General features: G+C 37.1%; 1 long non-coding RNA gene across 2 annotated transcripts in view; it reads left to right on the top strand.

The window, feature by feature from the left end:
* The window catches only part of LOC119254747 (uncharacterized), a 93,800-nt gene extending 71,076 nt beyond the window's left edge, over nt 1-22,724 (top strand). For both annotated transcript variants that reach the window (XR_008553552.1, XR_005127340.2), the window contains exons 2-4: nt 14,895-14,989; nt 19,870-19,990; nt 22,108-22,724. This is a non-coding gene — a long non-coding RNA (uncharacterized LOC119254747). The remainder of the gene's footprint in view (nt 1-14,894; nt 14,990-19,869; nt 19,991-22,107) is intronic.
* Nucleotides 22,725-23,675: the final 951 nt, after the last annotated feature.

Raw genomic sequence — 23,675 nt, 5'->3', positions numbered from 1 at the left:
TTAACAGTTTTTTGTTTTTTGTTTTTTTTCTGATGGAGGGAGTGGAAGGCAAAATATCTCACTGGATTTATTTCCTGCAATCATATAGCAGTTCACATCAAATTTGGTGATATAGTAAACATCTTGATTTGCAATATAATGCCATTGGAGATGAAAATATTAGAACCTTTCAAAAGGTGATAGATTTACTTGAGTTCAAAATGAGATTATGTCTTTGAGAATGAGAAGTATGAGTACCATGGACAGTGTTTCCCCAATTTTAAATTTTATATTCTACTTTGACTTTTTTCCCCTCATAACTATGTGTCATCTGCCACCTGGAGTAGTATTTATTTAATATCTTACTTTAAAACAACCATTTTCAAAATTTAAAATATTTATATTACCTGCTTTTTGCTTATATTCCTAAAGTGTTTTTTTTTTTTTAAGATTTATTTATTTATGCATACAAGAGATGGGATACAGGCCAGAGACGCAGGGGGTGAGAGGATTAACCAGAGACAGAGTGGGGAACAGAACAGGCAGACTGACCAAAGTACACTGCTGAGGGGAGCAGCAGGCGAGCCAGGAGATTTCTGCTTCGCCATGGGGGTTTCTCCCTGGCTAGCAGGGAATTGAACTTGTGTCGCAGAGGTTGAGGTTTGCTTTATAGTACTGTGCTTAACTCCTTGCGCCACCAGGGAGGCCCTTTGTAAAGTGTTTTTAATGCATTGCTTCTGTTGTTTATAACATGTTAAAGTAAAAGTTCAACTATTTCAATATCTAAATAATAAAATCTGTTCCTATATTGCCCCAAATCATCTTATTGGTGATAAGTTTGCTTTACTTTGAAAGACATTGTTATAAGGAATAGAATAACAAAAAAAGGGGGTAGAATATAGAAAGGTAAAGTTAATCTTGATTTACTTATGCCTAAATTTGTAGAATTTGAGAAACTAGGACTACCTCGGTTATACAAATTCTTTGCTGACCCAGAAAACTTTATTTTAGGGAATATATCAGCACCATGAATATAGTGTTTTTGCGAAGCCTACCTAGTAAAATCCGAAGGCCTGCTTAAGAGGTAACTCACCTAGGCTGCAAATCCTTAGTAAACATCTAACTGTAATTTAGCAGATACTATTAAATCCCTCCTTACAAAATCCTTTATTAGATTTGGGATTTTCAAATATGTGTGTCTTATTCAAAACTTGAGGCTTTGCTTTAATTTCTACACAGAAGCAAAGGAAATACAGGAAAACTTGTTTATTGATGTCACTTCCTTAATTTTGTAGCTCAAGATATTTACACCATAGGGTATTTGTGGAACTCCCTGAGTGCCTGCAGAGGTAGGGGTTGTCATAGAATAAATGGGAAGATCAACAGAAGATATCAATATTGACTGAGTTTCTGAGGAACTAGTAACATTTCCTTGATAATTTTTCATGTCACAGAAATTGAAACTGTCAGCATCCCATTGTAGGTACCTCTCAAACTTATGAACAGGTCCTTGACAGTTCTAGTATTGCCTTTATATGTTTTGGGGGCCTCCCTGGTGGCACAAGGGGTTAAGTCTCAGCACTATGAAGCTATCCACAGCTACTGTAGCATGAGTTGGATCCCCAGCCAGGGAGGTGACCCACATGGCACAGCAGGCCTTTCCTGACTCACCTGCTGCTCCCCTCAGCAGCGTATTTTAGTCAATCAGCCTGTTCTGTTCCCTGCTCTGTCTTTGGTGAATCCTGTCACCCCCAGCATCTCTGGCCTATACCCCAGTTCTTGTATGCATAAATAAATACATCTTTAAATAAATAAATATATTTTTGTAGTATAGAGTAAAACCATAACATCATAAAAATGTTGGAAAACATCTCCTTTTAAGATTTGTAGATGAGTATTAATATGTATTAATGTTATTCACCATATTTAGCAACTTTCCCTAAATGTTGCTTTTATTCAGAACTTATCATTTGGATTTATTTTGAAACCCAGCATATTACCCAAGACTGTAGTGCAAATTTTGTAAGAAAAGGATATGTAGACAGGTATGTCTTCAGAGCTCCAATGCTCACTGTGCATTTATTATCAAGAACAGGTTAAGGTCGAAACTATTTGCTCCTTTAAATCTTTGTAAAGTCAAAAGAAGTCTTTGACTCTTATATTTGGGGTTTCTGCATTTACTTGGCAGTTTCTCCCCTCCTCATTTCCTGTGCACAGGCAGAGCAGGGTGGGGTGACTTCTACTCCAAACACCTGGCTGCAGAACTCTGCTTCTTTTCATTTTTGAAATCATGATGCTGATACCATCAACTAACAGAATAAACCAGAAAAATAGTAATCTTATTGCTCCCATTAGCAGTCCATGTGTATGGGTCACATCTAACACTGAATAAAGATCTGGAAAAATAGGTCACCAAAGTAAATGATCTTAAAATTTCCTTAAGGAAAATGTCACAGGCTTACATTAATTTTTTTTTTTCCTCCAGCATTGTTAAATGGGTTGTTTGATGGCCAAAATGGTGTTAGGAATTGTGAGAGTTGCCAGGGACATAAGATATTGTCATGTTCTTGTGGAAAATATAATCAGACTGGAAAGATGAGAATATGCTTCAACTCTATTAAGGAATTGTAGAATAAACCAGAGTATCTAGGCCTTACATACATAGTAGAACAAATGGGGAGAGTTACAAAAGACATCAATATTGACAGAGTCTTGAAAGAGTTAGGACTGAATAATTAAGAATCAAGATTTGGAATTATATATATTTTTAATATCTTAGTGATACTCATCTAAGTATGGAATCTACCTATTGGGTACTCTAATAGAGAAATACCCCAGGTTTTATACATTCACTAATGAAAACATGCCAGTACAGCTTTATATGTATCTTGTGGTTTGCAACCTCTAACTTTGCCAAGAATAATTATACAAATATTTGATTACAACCTAGGATGGATGTTAATGCATACAGACACAGGGGAGAGCAGCCTGTTAATGGAAATACTGGAGATTAGGTGTTAGAGCTAGTGCCCTTTTCAAAATTATATGCAGAAGATAAGAGAATTTGTCTAACAAATTGCTTTTTACACAATTATTTTCAGTAAATTAGAAATTCCACTTGTATTTCATTGTTAAGCAGGGGAATAACATAAAATATGTAGCTATTATTTATCTCTATCCTTATATGAAGATACATAAGTATCTTTGAATGCATATACACATACATACATGTACACATTCCTTAATTATCACATAAGTTTATTGAATAATTTCATCAAAATGCTAAGCTATCACAAGAGTTATTCATGATTCAAGATGCTATAATATTTAATTAATGTCCTTATTTATCTATCAAATTAGTAGAATTTCATATATGAACAATCTTTGGGAAAAGTGGTGTTAGAGAATGTGTCACAAATACAGAACTGCTTTAGTACTAGAACAGGGAGATCTGTATCAAATGTATATAAACATGATACAGATCAGAAAACAATGGTATTACTTCAAATGGTATGGAAACAAGATATTAAAAAAAAATCTTATCAGTAAAGAAATGGAAAAATATCAGAGCCAGGTATGTAGAACATTGGAGTCCTCTGGCCCAAATAAAAAGTAAGTTACCATTAAAATACTCAATGAAAATGACCTCATTCCTAAGGCAGTTGTTAAATATGCAAAAATATTAAATGTTTAAATTGTAGAAAATAATTTGCTTTTCCATAGTATCTGATAATGAAAAAGCATTAAAGCACTTCCTTGGGAAAAATTTCCTCTCTTCAAATGCAACATTGAATGTAAACTGGTTCAACATAAAGTGACTCATGTTTGAGCTTTAAAAAGAAATACTTGATGTCCAAAATCAGGTTGAACTAGATATCTGAAAGGAAAACAGGTCATAAAAACTAAACAACATAGGCAGCCTTGAGCATGGAACACAGTTCATGATCACATTGCAAGTTCTTCATTGATTTATAAGATCTTAATTAAAAGGGTAAATGTTGATTTTGCCCATTCTGTTTATATCTAAAGAATTAGTTATTCCAATAATTATTCTTCTTTAATTTAGAATATTAGAATCATGTTTGCTTTCAGAAATTTAAATCTATCTTCTGTAATTCATCAATCTATTATTTATTTAGTACTTGTTATGTTCTTGTCACATTAATAGCTGCCTCGGAAATGAAAATAGATGGTGCCCACCTTCATGGAACTCAACCTAGTAAGGAATAACTTGAAGATTAATAACCCTTATAAGTATGCATTTAAAAAAAAAAAGGTTGGGGATATAAAGAAACAAATAACATTAAGCAGGAAACGTTGATGCAGGTTTCAATTTCAAAAGAGAACTGACTATCCCATGTAGAGAACAGACTGGAGAAAGTGCTTGTGAGAGAGAGAGAGCAGGGCAACCAGTTAGTAGAGCACTGCAGTATTCCAGGTCACAGCACAAACCACAAAAACTAGGGGAAAATTGCTGTGTGGAATATTCTCCATTCCTCCATGCTCTGTGGACCCCAAAATCTATCAACAAAGAATGATGTCAAGGGGCTCCTTTGTCCTCTAACGTCCACTTTGGTTTAGTCAAAGGGAGATGCCACATGTAGACATCATGGCAGCAGCAGGAGGCTGGGTATTGATTCCTCCTGCTCCATTTGTGCCTTCAGTTTTTTCTGCTTCTCCATCAAAGGCCATGGCTTATCTCAGGCAGTTCTGACCAGGGAGTATTCCTCTTAAGCTCCTGAGAGCACTTTCCTCTTGTGCTTTCACACTCCACTGTTAACAACTTCCTGTTGCTTCTGTCCAACGCTTGTGAAGTATTTCTGGTTGGTTTCCACAAACTTTTCCATACCTCATAAATATGTTTTGACCTACTCTGTGCAGGTCACTCTTTATTGGCACCCTGAATGATACATGTAGTAATCAATTACAGAGAAGTGATGTGAACATACTTGCTCAAATACATTTTAGCACATTCAGAGAACAAGACTCAGTGATGATTTAGAACCATAAGGTGAAAAAAAGGGAGATTTGAAGAATGACTTCCAACTTTCTGGCTTGACCAGTAAGTGCATTAAAGTATCCTTTGTGTGAGATGAGAGGATTAATGGAGAATCTAGGTGGGATGGGAACAGGTCATGACTTCTGTCTGGGCCCTATTGAATGGAACTGTCAAGCAGACCAATTGGAATTAATCACAAACTTAGAAGATTAGAATGCCAAACATATATTCTTGAGGTGCGGGCACTAGTGTTATTTCACTGCGGTATAGAAATGAATCAGACAGTAAGTACTCATGGAGGCTATGGTTCACTGAGAAAGAAGACATGAGAAAATAATTAACCACAATGTTGAATTAATGCCACACAAAAAAGTATATTAAGGTATAATTTAATATACAGAGAAGAAAATCTATTTTGGAGGTTAAGAAAAATGGCAGCTCAAATTATGTCCCAATAGAGACATGTTGAGCAAGTGAGAGGAACAAAGTATGTTCCAAGCAGATGAAACAGTATTTGTAAAGTTCCAATAATTCTTTAGATTTCTCAATTCTCTAAATGTCTGTGAATATCAGAAGGAATAGACACTTCATTTTGTAAGATGATTTGTTCTGAGAAGCATCAGAAATTCTGTAGGCCATCTACCATTTCCTAACTCCAATTATCCTGTGTATCATCAAGTCATTTCATCTAATGTGGACAGTTTCATTTTACATAACTATAAATCTTACTTTCTGTCATTATTATAAGTTGATCTCAGGAAGATTACCTTCATCACTGTTATAGGACTAGGGGAAGAAAGCTCAACAAAGCATAAATGTCAAGTATGTAAGAATGGAATCATACATTTCTAAATAAGCACTTCTACCTAGAATTTAAAGTATAGAATTCCTAAATACTGTTTTGGCTCTTTATATTTCTCACTTTGTTTTCTTGCTGTCAATAGAAATATACTATCTACTGAGAAATATGTCTCAACTATTGTTAAGGATTTTTTGTTGAAGGTTGTTGTCATTAAGAATTGATTTTCTATGAGATATTTGGGTGTTCAGAATTTAATTCTAGGATAAAGTATCAAATATGAGGTTGCTGGCAACATAAATACTAGCCTTCTACCCCCAATTCAATTTCACAGAGCAATTCAGGTGAGAGTAAATAAATAAATAAAAGGTTTGGTTAATGTGGGCATTTGCTTGCTACCATGTCATTCAAAACTCCTTCCATTTAAAAACAAAATTTGCATTGACATATGAATGATGTATAATGCAGTACAATTACTTACGGGGTCTGTGAAAAGAGAAGCCCCTTTTTTTCCAAGTGATTTAACTTTGAAAAGGAATTACTTCACATGCCCAACAAATACTATTAAGAAACATTTTATGAGGCTTTTTTTTCTGCATATTTCTACACATGGACAGACTATTGTGTGTTCTAAAACCTGTATTTACATGACACACTTTTATGGTCCAACGGGCAAACACTACTTAGTCCTAAAATAACATCACAGTAATGACTACAGTCAAGACAGCAAGAACACTCCACCATTATTATCCATATCAGGCTGCGCCAGATGGGGTATCTGTGGTAGAGTGCTGACAGTGGTGAACATTGAACAACTGTGTCTGGCATTTTCCTGTACTCTTAGGCGCAGCAATATTGCATTCAAAGTAAGTAGTGCATAAGCTCTTTCATTTTGAAGAAATGTATTGTACTATAAATTTTTTCCTTCATCTGAATTAGTAGAGAGAGAAATGACATAGAAAATTGAAGATGAGTTACATTAAGTAGGATTTAGCCACATTTAACTGGTTGAAAAGCAGAGTTTCTCAATCTCAGTGGTGCTGATGCTTTTGTATTGGATCATTCTTTGTTGTGAGCACTGTCTCCTGAACTATAGAATGTTTCACAGTATCATTGGCTTCTATTGACTATAAGCCAGTACCCAATCTCCAAAGAGCTGCAGCAACCAAAAATGTCTCTGCAGTGGAGAGTCACTGATTTATAGGAATAAACTTTTAAGCATATACATATTCTTTTAATCAATGAAATTACATTGCATAGCTTTCACAGTAACACAATTTTATTAGTTTTTAGATACAGGGTGTGCATTTTTTCCCCATGGCTTAGTTCATGCGTTGTATTTTGATGTGATGGTTACAGTGGGTAAGCATTTTGCATACGCAATATTATTTCATACAGTTTATAGAGACAACAAGAAAATAAATGTGAAATATTTAGAGTCAAATGATAAAAGAGGGAAGCCTTGAGAGAAAGACCTCAAGTGTCTGTTGAGGGAAATTGTCTCCTGCAGTTTCCTCTAGACCCCAGGATTGGATGCCATTGATCCTAGAGGCCTTCAGCTATGGGTGACTTTCTGCCTAGTATTAAGAAATGGATATAAACTCAGGAATATTTCATGACAAAAGCTATTATCTCCTAGAATCTGATGTTTTCAGTTACTTCTGTTACCCCTTTATGCTTTTGGAATAAAGACTTCCAAGAAATCAAGGAGTTGGAAGGAAGGAACACAATTATTTACCACATCACTGATTATAAACATGATTTGTAATAATAGACAGATAATAAGTCAGAATCACTGCTGTTGCATCATTGTTAATGTCCACTACTGGATCTAATTATCAGGCGAAGACTGTCAATTCTGTTATTAGGTATATGGTTAGGGGTTATTATTTTAATCAAAAATTCTACTTTGCATAGAGGAACCATGTATACATGAATTATCAATTTTCACATTACCACAATATGGTGAAAGTCTATTTACTACATTTTTATAATATTTTTTCTTTGATAATTTAAAAGGGATTTCAGAATATATTGTTTGCTTTAGGGTTATCACTATAAAGTTATCATTATTTTGTAGTTATGAAGAAGTACATTCTGATAAGGATTTCTGTCTGATGTAGTGCCAGGAAAAATAGCTTTTAACATTCAGTATTGGCACTGAAATATTGATAAGCACAAAAGGGATACAATAGCAAAAATAATAGTCTGGACTACAGATAGCATTTTATTTCTATAAGGCAGAGTACCTAATGTTACAAACATTCAATAAATACTGAAAAAATGCTAAATTTTCATCCATCCATGTGTTTCTAATAAGTAACCGTTATGTATGAACTACTTTGTTGAATTTACATAGTGTAGAGAAAAAAGTACATAGGAAAAAAGACGTGATTTTCATATTTTAGGAAATACATGTTTAATATGCTTGTGAATTTAATATGTACTAATTTTCAGCCTATATATATATAAATTAAGAAATATATGCCACACTAAATAATTTTCCGAAATATATTAAGAATTAGAAATATATATTTATTAGTGTGACAAATTAAAATTATTTTTGTTATTTGTAGTTCTAGTGACATGAAATCCAAAGTAATTGGACCTATTTATGTAGAATGATCTTTTTTCTGAAATTATATGTAAAAACTTTCTAAGTTAGAAAAGGGATAAGATGTTTGGAGGAAAAAAACACCATATAATTTCCTAAAACAAGTTATATTCTAAAGGTATAGAAATATTGAAAAGGCTTGGTCTATTTCAAAATTTAGTTATTTTAATGCCTTTTTTCTTTGTAGTTCTCAAAATGCTCCCTTATGCATAAAGAACAAAAGGAGAATCATCCTGCAGTTAATTTTTATAATTTCATCAGCTGGTAGCAGAAGACTAGTTTCTTAGTGTATAAAGTATTAGCTTTATATTCTAAAGGACAACTTCAAATCCTGTTAAGGTTATATTTTTATTAAAATTTCCATTAATTTTCCCATCAATGTGATTATAGATTAATATTAATTAATTCTTACCATTTTTTGAAGAAATAAATGGAGCCATATCTGATTCAAAGTTAAACAAGACACTGTTCAGGCTTTCTTGTAACCCTTTCCTGGGTTTAGAATTGGTTGAGGAGAAAGAGAATAAGATATTTTTAATGGCATTTTATTGGACTCAGCAATTTAAATGGCCTACCCTGATTTTTGAAGATATCAAATTACCATATGGATGATGTCTTTCTCATCAAATCTGGCTCGATTTTCTTACCAAGAAAATGACAAATGTAATTTTTAATGTTATATATAGTACTTATATATGTAAGTTGCTGATATATTAATGAGAACTCTGGATGAGGGCTTTGCTAAAAACTGCTGCATCAACAAATAGACTAATATTATAGGAACTCAACAGAAACCACTGGCATTGCTTCTCTGGAGTTTTCATTTATTATTTTAGCAAATACATATCCTATAAAGGGTATAATTTTTATATGCCTAGGAGGGATTCTGGAATACTTTAGGTGGATTACCAGGTATCCTATTTGCATTAAGATAATCTAACATTCCTAGAAAAAATGGGGAAGAGAGTTTTGGTACTAATAGGTATGCCCCTAGGTCATTGGATAAAATTCTTTGTAGACAGATATGTGACAAAGGATTATTACAAGCTCTTCAGAGGGCATAATACTCAAAGAAAAATGCAAACTTACTCTAGCACTGTAGAATTTCATGATTAATTTGAATATCCATCTTTTGAAGTAATGCATGACCAAATAAAGTTTATGCTCAGCTCACGTTCTCCATTTAATAGTGATGGAAAGTTTGCCGTATTCTATGGTTTGAAGAGGGACACAGGCTTAAGCAATTTAAACAAGAAGTCCAGGGACCATTATTTTTTTTTTTTAACAGTTTGCTTGCTTGTTCTGTGATACCTATAATATGAAGAGAGATTTCTAAACTTTTTAGGAAAAAAAATATAAATACATATCAGATGTATACTAAATACATTGTACCAAAAAGACTAAAACCCTAAATACCAAAAGGCATGAGATAAATTTTAATATTACATATTGAAATGCTATCATCCTGAGAAAGCTACTAGACTATTATTTTTACCCATAATTTTGCAAGCCAACATTTATTGGACATTTTACTTGTGATAGGGACTGTCAAGAGCTTTTAATCTCAGAAAAGCATTATTGTTGTCCCAAACTAAAGATAAGTAAACTAAGGCTTAATTAGCAAAAAGTAAATATTTATCAAGCAGAACCAGACAATGACTGTCTCAAAATATCCATGTAGCTGTTCTTTATAGTATTGAAAGTAGTGTTTTCAGAGGGGAACAAAAAAGTGAGACTATGTTAATTGTTTGTGTCATAAATTGGGAGAGGAGGTACAGAGTTGCCTCTTGAAGTTGTTGGCAACCAGGATTATTACTTTAAGCAGGCCAAAGATTGACATCCTCATGCAAAAGAGTAGGAAAAAAAAAATCATCATGCCCAAATCTCTTCAACAAACACGTGCTTTCCATATGAGCCTGGGTGATCCAGAGCAGGGGTTCAGCACTTTTTCTTTAAGATTGGGTTTCATTCTGCTAACAGCATGTTGGCTGAGTGCCCACTAGCAAGCAATTAAGACTTTGTGCTTGCCTGCATTTTAGTAGCTCTCCTCATGAAACATGCAGCCACATGGGAGCAGCAGCTTTGCCAGCATGGGTCACGGTCTGGGAGCAGCCTGAGGAGAGGGCTTCTACACTAGAACTCGGTGTCTACTGGAGACACTAGACTCAGAGTGTTCTTGTAGTTGAGGTGTAGACAGATGATTGATTGACTGAGTCTGTGAGAGAAAATGGAGAAGGGAAACATTAAGAAATGAGAACTATGGGGCCTCCCTGGTGGCACATGGGTAAGTCTCAGTGCTGTCAAGCTATTGCCAGCCACTGTGGCATGAGTTCGATCCCCGGCAAGGGAGGTGATCCACATGACACAGCCGACCTCTCCTGTCTCATCTGCTGCTCCCCTCAGCAGTGTATTTATTTATTTATTTATTTATTTTTTAAATAATAATTTTTTTTTATATTCCCCATACAATTGCAACCTCCCCATTCTGACCCCAATCCCTCCCCTCCCGCCCCCCACCCCCAAAAAAGTGTCTGTTTCATAGTTTTTTGTTGATTTTGATTTTCACTTTCTTATAGTTATTCATCAGCAGTGTATTTCAATAGATCCGCCTGTTCTTCTCCCCACTCTGTGGCTGGTGAATCCTCTCAGCCCCCACCTCTGGCCTACAACCCAGTTCTTGTATGCATAAATAAAAATAAATCTTAAAAAGAAAGAAATGAGAACTATGAAGGGATATCAAAGCTAGAGATGGGAGAAAGAAAATGCTACTAAGAAACCCAAAGAGAAAGGAGATTAAATCAATGTTGTAAATTTAAGAACCCACTGGATGAATTAAAAAGACAAATCTGGACTGTTGGTGAATGTTCTAATTTTTTAAAGGCAACATACTAGTGCTGAGCACCTGAAATGTGCCAGTACAAGACTGTTGTTGTAAAGATCAGCAAGACACCATCATATGACTATAGGTAAGAGGGAGTGGAGCCGCCATGCCTGTCAGATAGACTCATGAGTTCAAATAGACTCAAGCTAATGGCAACATTGCAGCCATGTCCTATGCTCAGCCTCACTTTATTTTGTTCCTGTAAAGCATCATGACTTAGGTTGGCCTAAGATAAGCTTAAAAAAAAAATTGGAAAGTTTTCTATCAAGATGAAATAGTCTCCTTGGGAGAGGGAAAGCTTTTCAATTTTAGACAATGAAATAGACCAAATCAGTGGTTTCAAATCTGATTGATTATTCAAAGACCTCCTGGGCATGATTTTACAGTACAGATGGCTGCTCCCCACTCCTGGAAGTTCTATTTTAATAGGTCTAACCAGATATAATCTCATGATGTAAACATTGCCTTGAACATTCTAAAAACTGAAATCACAAAAACAGTATTTGCCTCTTCACAATTGACTTTGCTACTATCTTCCCTGCTACATCTGTATATAGTCAAATGTATAGAAAACTATTCCTCAAATGATTACTATGGACCCTTAAACAATCATCCGGTATGCATGAAAGCAAATGAGCACATAGTATTTTCATAGGTAGATCTATTGCAATAACTGAAGTATGTGTATGCATGTAATTAAAAATAATTACTTGAAAAGCAGAGTACAAGCCATGTTTTTATAGAACATCAGTGTCATCTCTAACTAGGTTTATTGACTTTATAGGTCTTTGGAAGACATACAGATATTGTAATTTTCTGAAAGTCATGGTGTGGATCAAAAATAATTCTTTTATGTTTTCAACATACTCAAACATGTGAATCATAAAAATCCTTGGCGGGGGTGGGGGTAGAGGGAGTTGTGTAACAGGTTCCACAGTGTTCGGCAGTGACACCGTTGGAGAGGTGATGCACAGTTTTGACTAAATATCATACTTTCACCACCAAATTTGAGACCACAAAGTTTGAAAATATAACTACTAACAATCACTAACAACTTTCAAAGTAAGTGCCTCTGAATGAAAGAAACACACACACATACACAAAAAGAAGCTACAAATAAGAAATAGTGCAAGGCTCTTTATTGCAAGAAGTAGGCAGTGACTTCGGGTAACATAAACAGGACTTCCTGGAAAACAGAAGACAGCTCATAAAAGGTTTAGGAAAACTGAAAATTGAATCTTTGAAATATAGACAGGAAAGCATAAGTGAGAAGCAGAAACCGCAGCTATGCAGCAGTTGGAAGAATTTGGATAGGACCTTGCTGTGAACATCACTGGCACTACACTCGGGTACAGCCATGCCGGCCAGGCCAGTGTAAATCAAGTTTCCAAAGTCATTGGTAGAAACAACAGTTAGTACAACCAGATTTGTATGCCTCTGTTCAAGCTCCCAGGATTAATGGAACTCCTGGGAGTTTCCCTTCTGTGACTTCCCTACAAGCACATGATGAAGAATTCATCTCAAATTAAGATAGGGATGGAAGTGCATGAGAAGAGTAATCTACAATCCATCACTTGCATCTCGCCACTGTGAAATCATTGGTGGTTCACGGGTGGGCATGTTCTCCTCTATATAATCAAAACTCTAACAACCGAGGAACACACATTTATGAAGGTTGCGTAACGGGAAACTCAGTTCCTAAGAAGCCCAAATAGATTAACTAGGTCAGGTAACCACCTTTACCTGCTGTTTGTTTTCTTTTTCTGAGAGATGCACAATTATTATGTGTGTACATGCATGTGTGTGTATATATATGTTACCATGGCTCCCCAACACCAGCCACTGCTAGCACGCGCTTGCATACTCTCTCCTCCCTCCGTCACACGCCTTCCTTCTCCCCCCCCCAGTTACAGAAACACAGTCAATAGAAGATAAGTTGAGGTTAAATGCTGTGGAAGTCAGGCCTGCCCTGGTGGCGCAGTGGTTGAGCGCTGGGCTGCGAAGCTGCCCGTCAGCCTCTGCAGTACCGGTTCGATCCCCGGCTACCGGCAAGGGTCCCACATGGCGCACAGACCTCTCCTGCCACCCACTGCTCCCCTCAGTGGGAGGAGGAGGAGGTCTATTGTGTGTGTGAGAGTGTGTGTGAGAGTGTGTGTGAGAGTGTGTGTGAGAGTGTGTGTGAGAGTGTGTGTGAGAGTGTGTGTGAGAGTGTGTGTGAGAGTGTGTGTGAGAGTGTGTGTGAGAGTGTGTGTGAGAGTGTGTGTGAGAGTGTGTGTGAGAGTGTGTGCATACACATACATGCCCCATGGGGAATATAGCAAAAACAATAGTTACATCAATAACAGAATTCCCACCTCCAGGGGAATTCACTATCTTATTTTGGAAATAAATTTTTAAACTGGCCCAAAAGATTACTTAACTTGAATTAAAATGCAAGACATTTCAAGAAGGAAGGTACATGGCATATATATATAGTATCATGATATGATTTTTCTCAACATAAATCTAAGTATACACAGGTGCATATGATCAGGTACCATCACCTACTTAATCTCCCCCAGACTCTGCATTTTGTAAGGATTTTGCAAGCACCCTGTGCAGAGAAACCCATTTTTTTTCCTGTTTGGCAAAGGAAGCTTTATAGAAATATTTGCAATATTGTGTGCTAATCCTTTCACAAGTCACTTTGGTGTGGCAAATATTTGTTCTAGCCATCTTTACTACGGTTACAAAATACATCAATCTGTTGTTTTAACCTTTTGAAAATAACCCTATGTCTTCTTGAAGGAACTAAGGAGTCATTGATGAAAACTTTTAAGTTTTCAACTTCTTTGCAATAAGGTGCCTGGAAGAGAAACCAGCACTTTACCTCGAGGGAATGGATTAAAGGGGGCGCAGTTCATCTCACTTACTTTCTTGGCTCATCACTTTATGGATATGAGGGACCTGAAAAGTAAATGGTGGTCAAAAAGAACAAACACATTTATTAGAGCAGTTAGAAAGACTGTTTTGATATTTGCCAAGTTCCTTCTCAATAACATGTTTGGCAGCTACCAAATGACATGGCCAGCCCAGAGTTGATTTTGACGAAGCCTCTGGGATGTGTTAAAAAGTAAACCAGAGCAAATCACGTACTGGAAAGCATAACTCAATCAAGGAAAAATGTATGATTAAGGGTGACATGGGTAAGGAAAGCTTTGCCAGAGCTCAGGGTAAATATTTGTATCAGTGTGAAGAGAAAGCTTTGTGACGCTGATGTCAACCAGCTGGAATTTTCATTGTTTATAAACTTTTGTTGTTAGAGTTGGATTCTGGCAGAAAAGGTACCAAAGAAAGAGCAGTTTTCCAGCTTGAAAGTATGAGTTGTGATAAGGCAGCTTGACCAGATATGAATGCAAGATGCAAACTTTCAGTCACTTTTCCAGAATTCTCTTGCCAACAAATAACCTTCTTGTTTTAATCCCACTTTGACACAACTCACCAGGGTTACCAGAAAGATAAGGTTTTGTTTGGTTTTGCTCTGTGTTACAAGGTTTTATGGCTTTTTTGTTCTCAGTAGTATGATCAGAAAACAAGTAAGAATCTATTTAAATAGATTTTTTGTTCATTTTTTTTCCTACAGAACAATATTGTCACATGAATCAGACATCTTAGTGATTGAAAAGAAATGATGGGATTGAACCTAATTTTTGCGTAGTGTTCATTAACTTCATGATGGTAAGCTATTTCGTTTTTACCCTCATTTTACATCATTTCATATTTTTAAACTGAATCGTTTAGCAATTAAAAGGATTTGGTCACTTCATTTAACTCACCAACTATCTCTATTAAAAGGAAATTTGTATTTTCTGACTAAGCTATATTTTATCATACTTTTCAGAAGATTGGAGACAGTGAAAAGTCATAAATCAAATACTTTCACAAAAACATTGGCTCATATAAAAATTTCCAGTAGTCCAGAACAAATAACTTTCACACCAAGAAAGAGATACTGTTGGAGACTGACTCCTAACACTAGTCCCCCCTCTCTAAAAATTAAGTATGTTGGTGGTGCTCCTATTGGCAAATGATGACACTTTGATTTTCCATTCTCAGATTTGGATTTCAGCTAGAAACTTTCTCTGCAGCATAGATACTCTGACAAGTATCCCTTGCTCCTCCCTCAGGGTAGCGTGGAAGCTCCAATCTGCACCACTCAATGAGCGGTGTGTAGTGACAGTCACTGAATAGGAAATAAGAAGTCTCCAAATTCTTATCAAGTTATCCCCTCTTTTAATAATCACATCTTTTAAAAACAGTTCAATCTGATTGGCCTAACACATTGCACAATAAAACTTACATTGGCTCACTGTTTGAGAAGGCTGTATTTCATCCATTCAGTAAAGAGATCAAACTTGTGAGCCCTCCACTTCCCCGCTCCATCTCCTAATGAATTGAAGACTGGCCTTGCCAATGCAGAAACAGAACATGTCACAATCATAACCGAATTACCCAGCTGCACTAAGAATAGAAACTAAGCCCCTGCTGGTGTAATTAAGAAATCTTTTCTTCCAGTCCCTAGGCTTTAGAGACCTGGATCACTAACTAATTCTGATTTAGAATGCTTTTTTTTTTTTTTTTTTTTGATAAGGGTCCCTGTAAAGTAGAAAGTGAACTAAGCATGGAAACTTTTTGCAATTAAATTTCTGAGCTAACACACCCCTCTGGTGAAGTAGAGTCTCTGGTCTAGGAATTAGCCTTCAGAGGTGAGTTTGGGGTGTAGAGATGATGATGTATTTTTAGGAGCTGAAGAAGTGTCAATGATTTGTACCTGAAGTTCACACATTTTTCTTCAATCGCCACATACTCACAGTCAATGCAACTTAAAGGCGTGCATAAAAACATACACCATGTGTAAAGTTAGGAATTCTTACCAGGCAGGATCCCCAGACTGGGACACATAGATCTGAATTACATTAAGTCACATGAACGTAAAAGTGAACAACTTGTCACAGAGTTATTCCTTTCTTATCCCCTGCCTACCTCTCAATGACAGGACATTCTCTAGGTCATTCTGTGTTGTGGATTGGGATCCTCTTGCATTATATTTTAATTAGATGGTCAAATTATTAATGCGTGACAATCAGTCACTGCAAATGTTGAGCTAACCATTTTTCATACATAATGTGTCCATATCAACATTATAACAGCCATATACTAAAGATTGACATGGTCACATTTAAAGAAGCCCTGATAAATATTTGAGTTGAAGAATCTGGGGATTATATTAAGGGGCTAAGAGGTCAGGTCTTATTGCTGGTATTTTCCCACTGCCATGCTGAAAACCACTCAGGCCCTTACTTGCAGGTCCATACTAGAGACTGACCATGGAAATAGTTGGTCATGTATTTATGGTACACTAACATGGCAGTCAACATTTTGTTCAAAGGGAAGGAGTTCAAAATAATTTTTTCAAAAGCCACAGCCACTCCTGGAGCCTAAAGCCACTTGTTTTGCTAACCTAGTATCTCTTTTTTTATGGAATCCTACCCTTTTATTTTTTGGGAATTCTCCTTTCCCTTATTTCAACATCAGGTTACTCTGGAAGGTATTAAGTTAATAGAATTTTACCTGCTGATTTGTCCAGGTTAAGAAAATCACAGTCTTTTTAAGGAAGTTGAGATAAAAATGCAAAACCCCACTTCAGAATGAGTGCTTTCTTGAGTAAAGGAAATAAAACATCAGGCCCCAGGCCTCCCTGATGGTCTGGGGGTTAAGCCCTCAGTACTAGATGGCCTGGGTTCAATTCCCAGCCGGGGTGCTGACCACATGGCATGGCAGACCTCTCCTGTCTCACCATCTGCTCCCCTCAGCAGTGTATTTCAGTAGATCTGCCTGTTCTGCTCCCTACTCTGTCTCTGGTGACTCCTCTGTCTCTGGCCTACACTTAGCCCTTGTATGTATAAATAAGTAATTTTTTTTTTAATAAAAAAACAAACAAAACATGTTTGTCATGGTCTTGTCTCATGCGGACCTGTGATTGAGGCAAAACCAGGCTGCAGCAACAGGAAAGACTGGCAATAGAAGGAGCTATCAATCAGAGTAGGATAGGGAATTAATTTTTGAGGTCCTGCTACTAGCTTTCCTAGGCGTGACTACATTCTTCTGTCTGAGATACTCTGACACTTTTAAAACTCTGAAAACCCTACTGCTTAAGTCAGTTAGATTGGGTTTCTGTAGTTGCAACAGCAGTTAGGGATTAACTCATACAACCAATGCCCTCAAGGAAATGATAAAGGAATTTATTGAATGCCTAGAGTGTACTAGACTGTTTACATTAATTATCTCATATGATCCCTTTAGCAATCCTAGAACTTTAAATAACCTTATTTCCATTTTATAGAAGAAGAAAGGGAAGATCAAGAGAGTATCACTAACTTATCCATGATCACACAGTCAGTTACATCAGAGTGAGTCAAAACTCTATCCTCTTTCAAAGCTGTGAATGTCCTTAGAATTCTAGTTGAGGAAGAAAAACTCTCAGATATTTAACAAATAGAGAATATAATAAAATTCTGAATAATACAAGTGAAATATGATTACAGATAAAGAAATATCAGTGCAGCATTAAATAGCAGGAAAAGGATATCAAGATAGATCTCTCTCAGATACAAATGACAGAAAATATGCCAAAACTCACTTTACTTCAGGAACTCTTAAGTCCAAGGATCAGTCTCGTTTCACAGACAATTGAATCCAGAACTCAAAGGGGGTCATCTAGACTCTCCCTTTGCTCCTTGATTCTCCTTTTGTCTTTTTTTGCTTTTTTGTTTGTTTTGTTGTAGTTGTTTTGGCTTCGCTCATAAGGCTTCTCCTAATTAGTGGCCCTAGGCATCTTCCAAAACTTGCAGGACCTGCAAAAATGTTATACTTGTGGCACTGTAAAATGGGGAACTCTGGCCTGAAGTCTATTTCTTCTTCCCTAAAGATAAGCCTATGAAAGAAGGCAGCAAAGGCTCTTAAAGTTAACAGAAAGCTGTCTGGCAGAAATATCCCAGGGTTTTGGTACTGTGTGGCCTAGTAGGCAAGGGGTGCTTTGGAGGGCACATTTGCTTGACTTAGAGAGGGGCACACAGGAGAGCAAGAGTAAACAGCCTTTGATTGGAGGGGCAGTTACCTAAATCTATAATGGATACTTGGTGACACAGAAGCTTTAGCCACACAATAAATAAAAGACAACTTAATATGAAGTTCTGGGGAAGAATATGGGACATAAATAGAAGTCTTACAACACCCAGAATTGAATCTTATAGAACAAACTTAGTTCTCAAATTCATGTTTGACTCAATTATCATTATCAGAAGATTGGACAATGCTGATTAGAAAGCCGGGCTCTAAATACACATCTGGAATTGGTGTTGGGGTTAGCACAACAGACCCACACAGAAGGAGACTGGGTGAATGGGTGTGCTGCTACCCAAAGCTAGGTGATGGATGCTGGGCAGACATAAAAAACAACCTGAGTAGATAAAACTCCATGTAACAATTATAGCTTAAGATATTAAGAACCATTATTGTAATATGTAATGTTAAAATAATAACAGCTATTTTATAATTCTGAACCATGACAAAATAATGACTAACATTTGTTGAGCCTTTAGTATGTAGCATTATTTTGCTAAGGGTCTAAAATATCAATGTATCATTCCATTTACTTAACAAGCCTGATATATAAATGTTATCATCATCTTCATTTTATAAAGGGAGAAACCAAGATTTTAAGAAGTTAAACAACTTGCTTATAAAGGAACACAGCAGGAATTAGAACTCAGAACTCTAACACTAGTATGTTTTTATCAGTCATAATGAGATATATAAATTTTTTCATTTTTTTATACCTTGATCTAATGTTACACATAAAACATATCACAAAAGGCTTGAAGAATCATAATTCTATATCTCAAATTCCATTGCATTGCACGTTAACAGGGTATCTAAGAGGGAAGATAATAAAGGATGTTTTCTCTTGTTCTACCCTAAGATCAAATCACAGGTCTGAGGATTCAGAAGGCTGGTGTCTCACCTGCAAACCTAGAAGTGGTTTTGTTTGTTTGTTTGTTTGTTTGTTTGTTTTGGAGGGGAAGGGAAGAGAAGAGGTTCATTTTGTTTCTTTTATTCATGGTTTTGACTACAAACTTTATAACTAATTTTGCTTTTCCTAGGGAACAATTTGGTTGAATACAATAAGCAAAGTTTTAAAACTCTTTGGAGGATATTCTTATAACTGTGCAATTCAAAACGGGTAGCAAAAAATCTTTTTATATCCTGTAATGTTTTTCCTGTTTTATTTTTTAATCATTATCAGAAAAGTGGTAAGAATCTTAAAATTATTTTTAAATATAATGTCATTTGCAAATAACTAATGTATTCAACGATGCAATAGCAAATCAACCTAAAACTTACACATTGCAAAGTTCTTTTTCCTATCCATGGCCTTTATGTTTCCTATAGGTCACCACTTAATCATATTTATGTATTTTGTATCTTTCCAGTATTAAAATACTAAATATCAAATTAATATTAAAATTAATAAATTAATATTAATCATTACATTTCAGGTTCCCACCTTCCCTAAAAAATTTCTCCATAAGAAATTCTTTTGAAATCAGAGATTTCACACTAATTTAAAGAAGCAGAGGGCAAACAACAGAGGTGCAGGAAGCCTGACCATAGCTACAGGTATTTCATGCCATTTTTCTCTCTGGAAACCTTACAATGTTAATCTCATCTACTCTTCAAAATATGGGAGTGATAGATTGGGTGTCAATAGTTTCTGCAATGTCAGGGTCACAGCTTATTTCTCTGGGTTTAATGCCCTGCAGCCATGACAAAGACTATTATTCCTGATGGACACAGGCATTTGTGAATCAGCCAATTGTCAAAACTCAGGACTGTAGGAGTTAAAGAAATAGAATCCCTGGAATATGCAATAAGTCACTTACTGTCCCCAAGAGCTAGCTATGAATGAAAAAAAGAATAATACCCTTTTGAATTTCTATAGATAGAGGAGAGCATGAGTAGGTGACATGCATATGGGTTTCAGTTCAAACTAATAGAGATGGGAGGGGACAAAATGTTCAAAACACAACAATGAGGGTCTCCCTTGGTGGCGCAGCGGTTGAGCGCTGGGTTGCGAAGCTGCCTGCAGCCTCTGCAGTGTCGGTTCGATCCCCGACTGCTCCCCGGCCACCGGAGGAGGGTCCCGCATGGCGCGCAGACCTCTCCTGCCGCCCGCTGCTCCCCTCAGCAGTGTACTTCTTCGTCAGTCTGCCTGTTCTGTTCCCCGCTCTGGCTCTGGTGAATTCTCTCACCCTCCCGCGCTTCTGACTGTGCCCAGTGCTTGTATAAATAAATAAATTAATTAAAAAACAAAAAAAACAAAAAAAAAAAAACACAACAATGATTATTAATTGTTCTATAATTACATTGGGGAAGAAAACTAATTTTCCTTCTATCCTTCTGAGTTCTTGGCTGAGACCCCTGTAATAAATGACAGACTGATAAGACAAAAAGAAGCAAGTTTATATTAATTCCAAGGAACAAAAGTAATATCTAAAGGGGTGACTTAGAATCAAATGTTAAATACTATCATAACAGAGAAAAGGAAAGAGGATGAAGTCTCTTCAGGGGTGAATTCATGACTTTCAGGAATGATGAATGGACCTTGCTAAAAATGAGTGATAAGAGGGAAGATGGTGTGTGACAAAGCTTGTCTGGGCATGTCCTGGACAAAGCTTGTCCTTTACTGTGACAAGACTCAATCTTCCCTGGTTGAGAAAATTCCCAGGAAGGGGAATGATGGCAACTGAATTCCTTTTAGAGGATCTGTCTTTAGGCACATAAGGGAGTTCAGAGAAAGTTTTTACCTGCATTTGCTGTTTTTCAAGTACATACAGATCAAAATAATCAAAATGCTGAAGTGCCATGTCTGGTGGTTGCATATTCTGCCACCCTTAACTTGATCCAAATTCCCTAAGGCAATTTTGCTCATTACTGCAGCCCACTCCCTGACTTGTATGAGATGTTAAACAACTATGGAATGGGCTTCCTGGAAGAGGTGAGAGAACCAGTCCTTTTAAGATGTATTAAAGCAGATCTCCATCCTGAGAGAAATTAGTGAAGACCACCTTTAAGTCTCCAACTCTATGATTCTCGGAATTCTCAGTCATTTGTCTGATCCCTCTAAGAAAAGGTGGAAAGTGGGTGGTACACAGAATCAGTGGACAACCCTGCAGTTGCTGTGGGCAGTGGGGGGCAGTGCCCAAATCTGGGAACCTTGGAACATCACCCCCACTGTCTTAGAAAGTCTTCAAAATCAAAAGAATGGAGCTTGATGGTCTGAAGGGTAAGAACAGAGCAACAAATAAAGCAAATAAAGGTCCTGCATTAAGAATAGTGCTCTTCTATATTCCCAGTAGAAGACAAGGTTCCCTAAACAAAATAAGAAAATGAAAGAGTAAAAGGAGGCAGCTAGTTTGGGTGCAAAATGAAACAACAAAAATCAAGGAAACAGAAAACAAAGATCTGCGAGGAATGAGAGTAGAGACAGAAGTGGTAAATCAGGAACAAATGGAAAGAGCGTGCTATCTTTTCTGTTGCCCTTTTAACTGAACTTTCCAGTTAAATCTTATTTAGTATCTTAGCAATGTGGTAAGCACCTGTAATTGGTTTATTACTAAAAATCAATGTGAAAACTCACTTGTCTATAAAGGAATTTTAGATATAAGCTTGATGCAAGTGAGCCTTTATGGGACTGTAATTTCTTAATTGGTTATAAATATGTGATTTTTCCTTAGGGGTGTGGACTTCAACCCAGGAATGGAAGCAGTCTTCCTGGAGACTTCATGCTGGGCATGTGTGCTTTGTAGCCGAGGGTCCAGGGCTGATGAGCAGCTCTGAGAAAGTTTTGATGCTTTTTTTGCTTCAGCCTCATCCCCCATGGACACCAGCAACTCCTAAGTCTAAGTGCATGAAGTTAAGCTTCACAGTAAGTCCTCTCTGAAGACGGAGATGCAACTCTAGCTGAAGTGGGCCACAGACTAAACAGATTGCCTCGCACTTGAATTCTACTGTCTTCATACTTCTCTCTGTCTTCTTGCAGAAAGCATTTCAACTCTTATAAAACAAAGAAATAGGGCCTCCCTGGTGGCACAGGGGTTAAAGACAGCACTATGAAGCTATTCACAGCCACTGCAGCACGAGGTGGCCAGCCAGGGAGCAACCCACATTGCATAGCAGACCTCTCCTATCTCACCCACTGCTCCCCACAGCAGTGTATTTCAGTAGATCTGCCTGTTCTGCTCCCCACTCTCTCTGGTGAATCCTCTCACCTACCCACCCCATCCCCCAACCTCTGGCCTGTACCCCAGTTCGTATATGTACAAATAAATCTTTTAAAAAATAAATAAAACAAAGAAATAAAGCAAAAATTGTTTTTTTTTCCCATACCTTCTACCCATATAAGCTCAGGAGACAGCCTCCCTTTTGCCCTGGACTTCAGTAAGCATGATTTGGGGTCTAGAATTGTTAGGGGGAAATGATGTCCTGAGTTAATCCCATACAGGCTTTGTGGACCCCACCCCCACTCCAGACTAAAGCCATCAAGACATTGGGAAAGACAAATCCCATCACCACCAAGGGAGGGTGGCTGGGACCTGAGGGTGGAGTTGGGCAGCCAGGTTGGATATAAAAACCAAACACGTGGGCCTTGGGCGCTCTCTGGCTCGCGATAGCTCGCCTCCTGGCTTCACGGCTCCTGGCTTGCAGCCAGCTCTCAGAGTGCCATTTTGGGATTCCTGATCGGCGGATTGGGTAGGACTCATTTAAAACTTTGTCTCCCAATTTTCTCCCAGAGCTGTACATTTCCTCATTTCCCCTTCCCTTGTAAATAAACCTTTTATTAACCTTTCGCGTGTGCCTGCAGTAGAGCATTGATAAGTCCTTTTAAGCGCACGGGTGAGGACCCACAGTCAGGCACCCCGTTTTGTATCGGGGTTGCTCTACAACAGAAGCATTATTTTAAAAGGGCATGATTATCTGGCACTAGAAATTAAAAAAAGAAGAGAAAAAGAGAAGCTCCCAATCAGACCTTTTGATCAGTTTTCTTATAACATTCAGATTTGGATTATATGTAAATACATCTTCTTATGGCCTGGCACACCTCCTTTGTGGACTTCACCTTTGAGGGGCTGTGGATACAATATGTGGGTGGAGTCTTAAGGAACACTAAACAGGTCCCAGAATTGCCAAAAAGGCACAGAAACTGTATGACTCTCTCCCTCCCTCTCTTTGCACTATCCCCTCAAAGGGCAGCTCAGACAGTATAGACACTAATCTGCACATAGCAGAGGTTGTCTGCCTCACA

This window comes from Talpa occidentalis, unplaced genomic scaffold, assembly GCF_014898055.3.
Source record: "Talpa occidentalis isolate TD23 unplaced genomic scaffold, MPIMG_talOcc4v2.1 talOcc4.3, whole genome shotgun sequence".
Lineage (NCBI taxonomy): Eukaryota > Metazoa > Chordata > Mammalia > Eulipotyphla > Talpidae > Talpa > Talpa occidentalis.
Note: the sequence above shows the minus strand (reverse complement) of the source record. Positions and strands in the feature narration are given on the sequence as shown.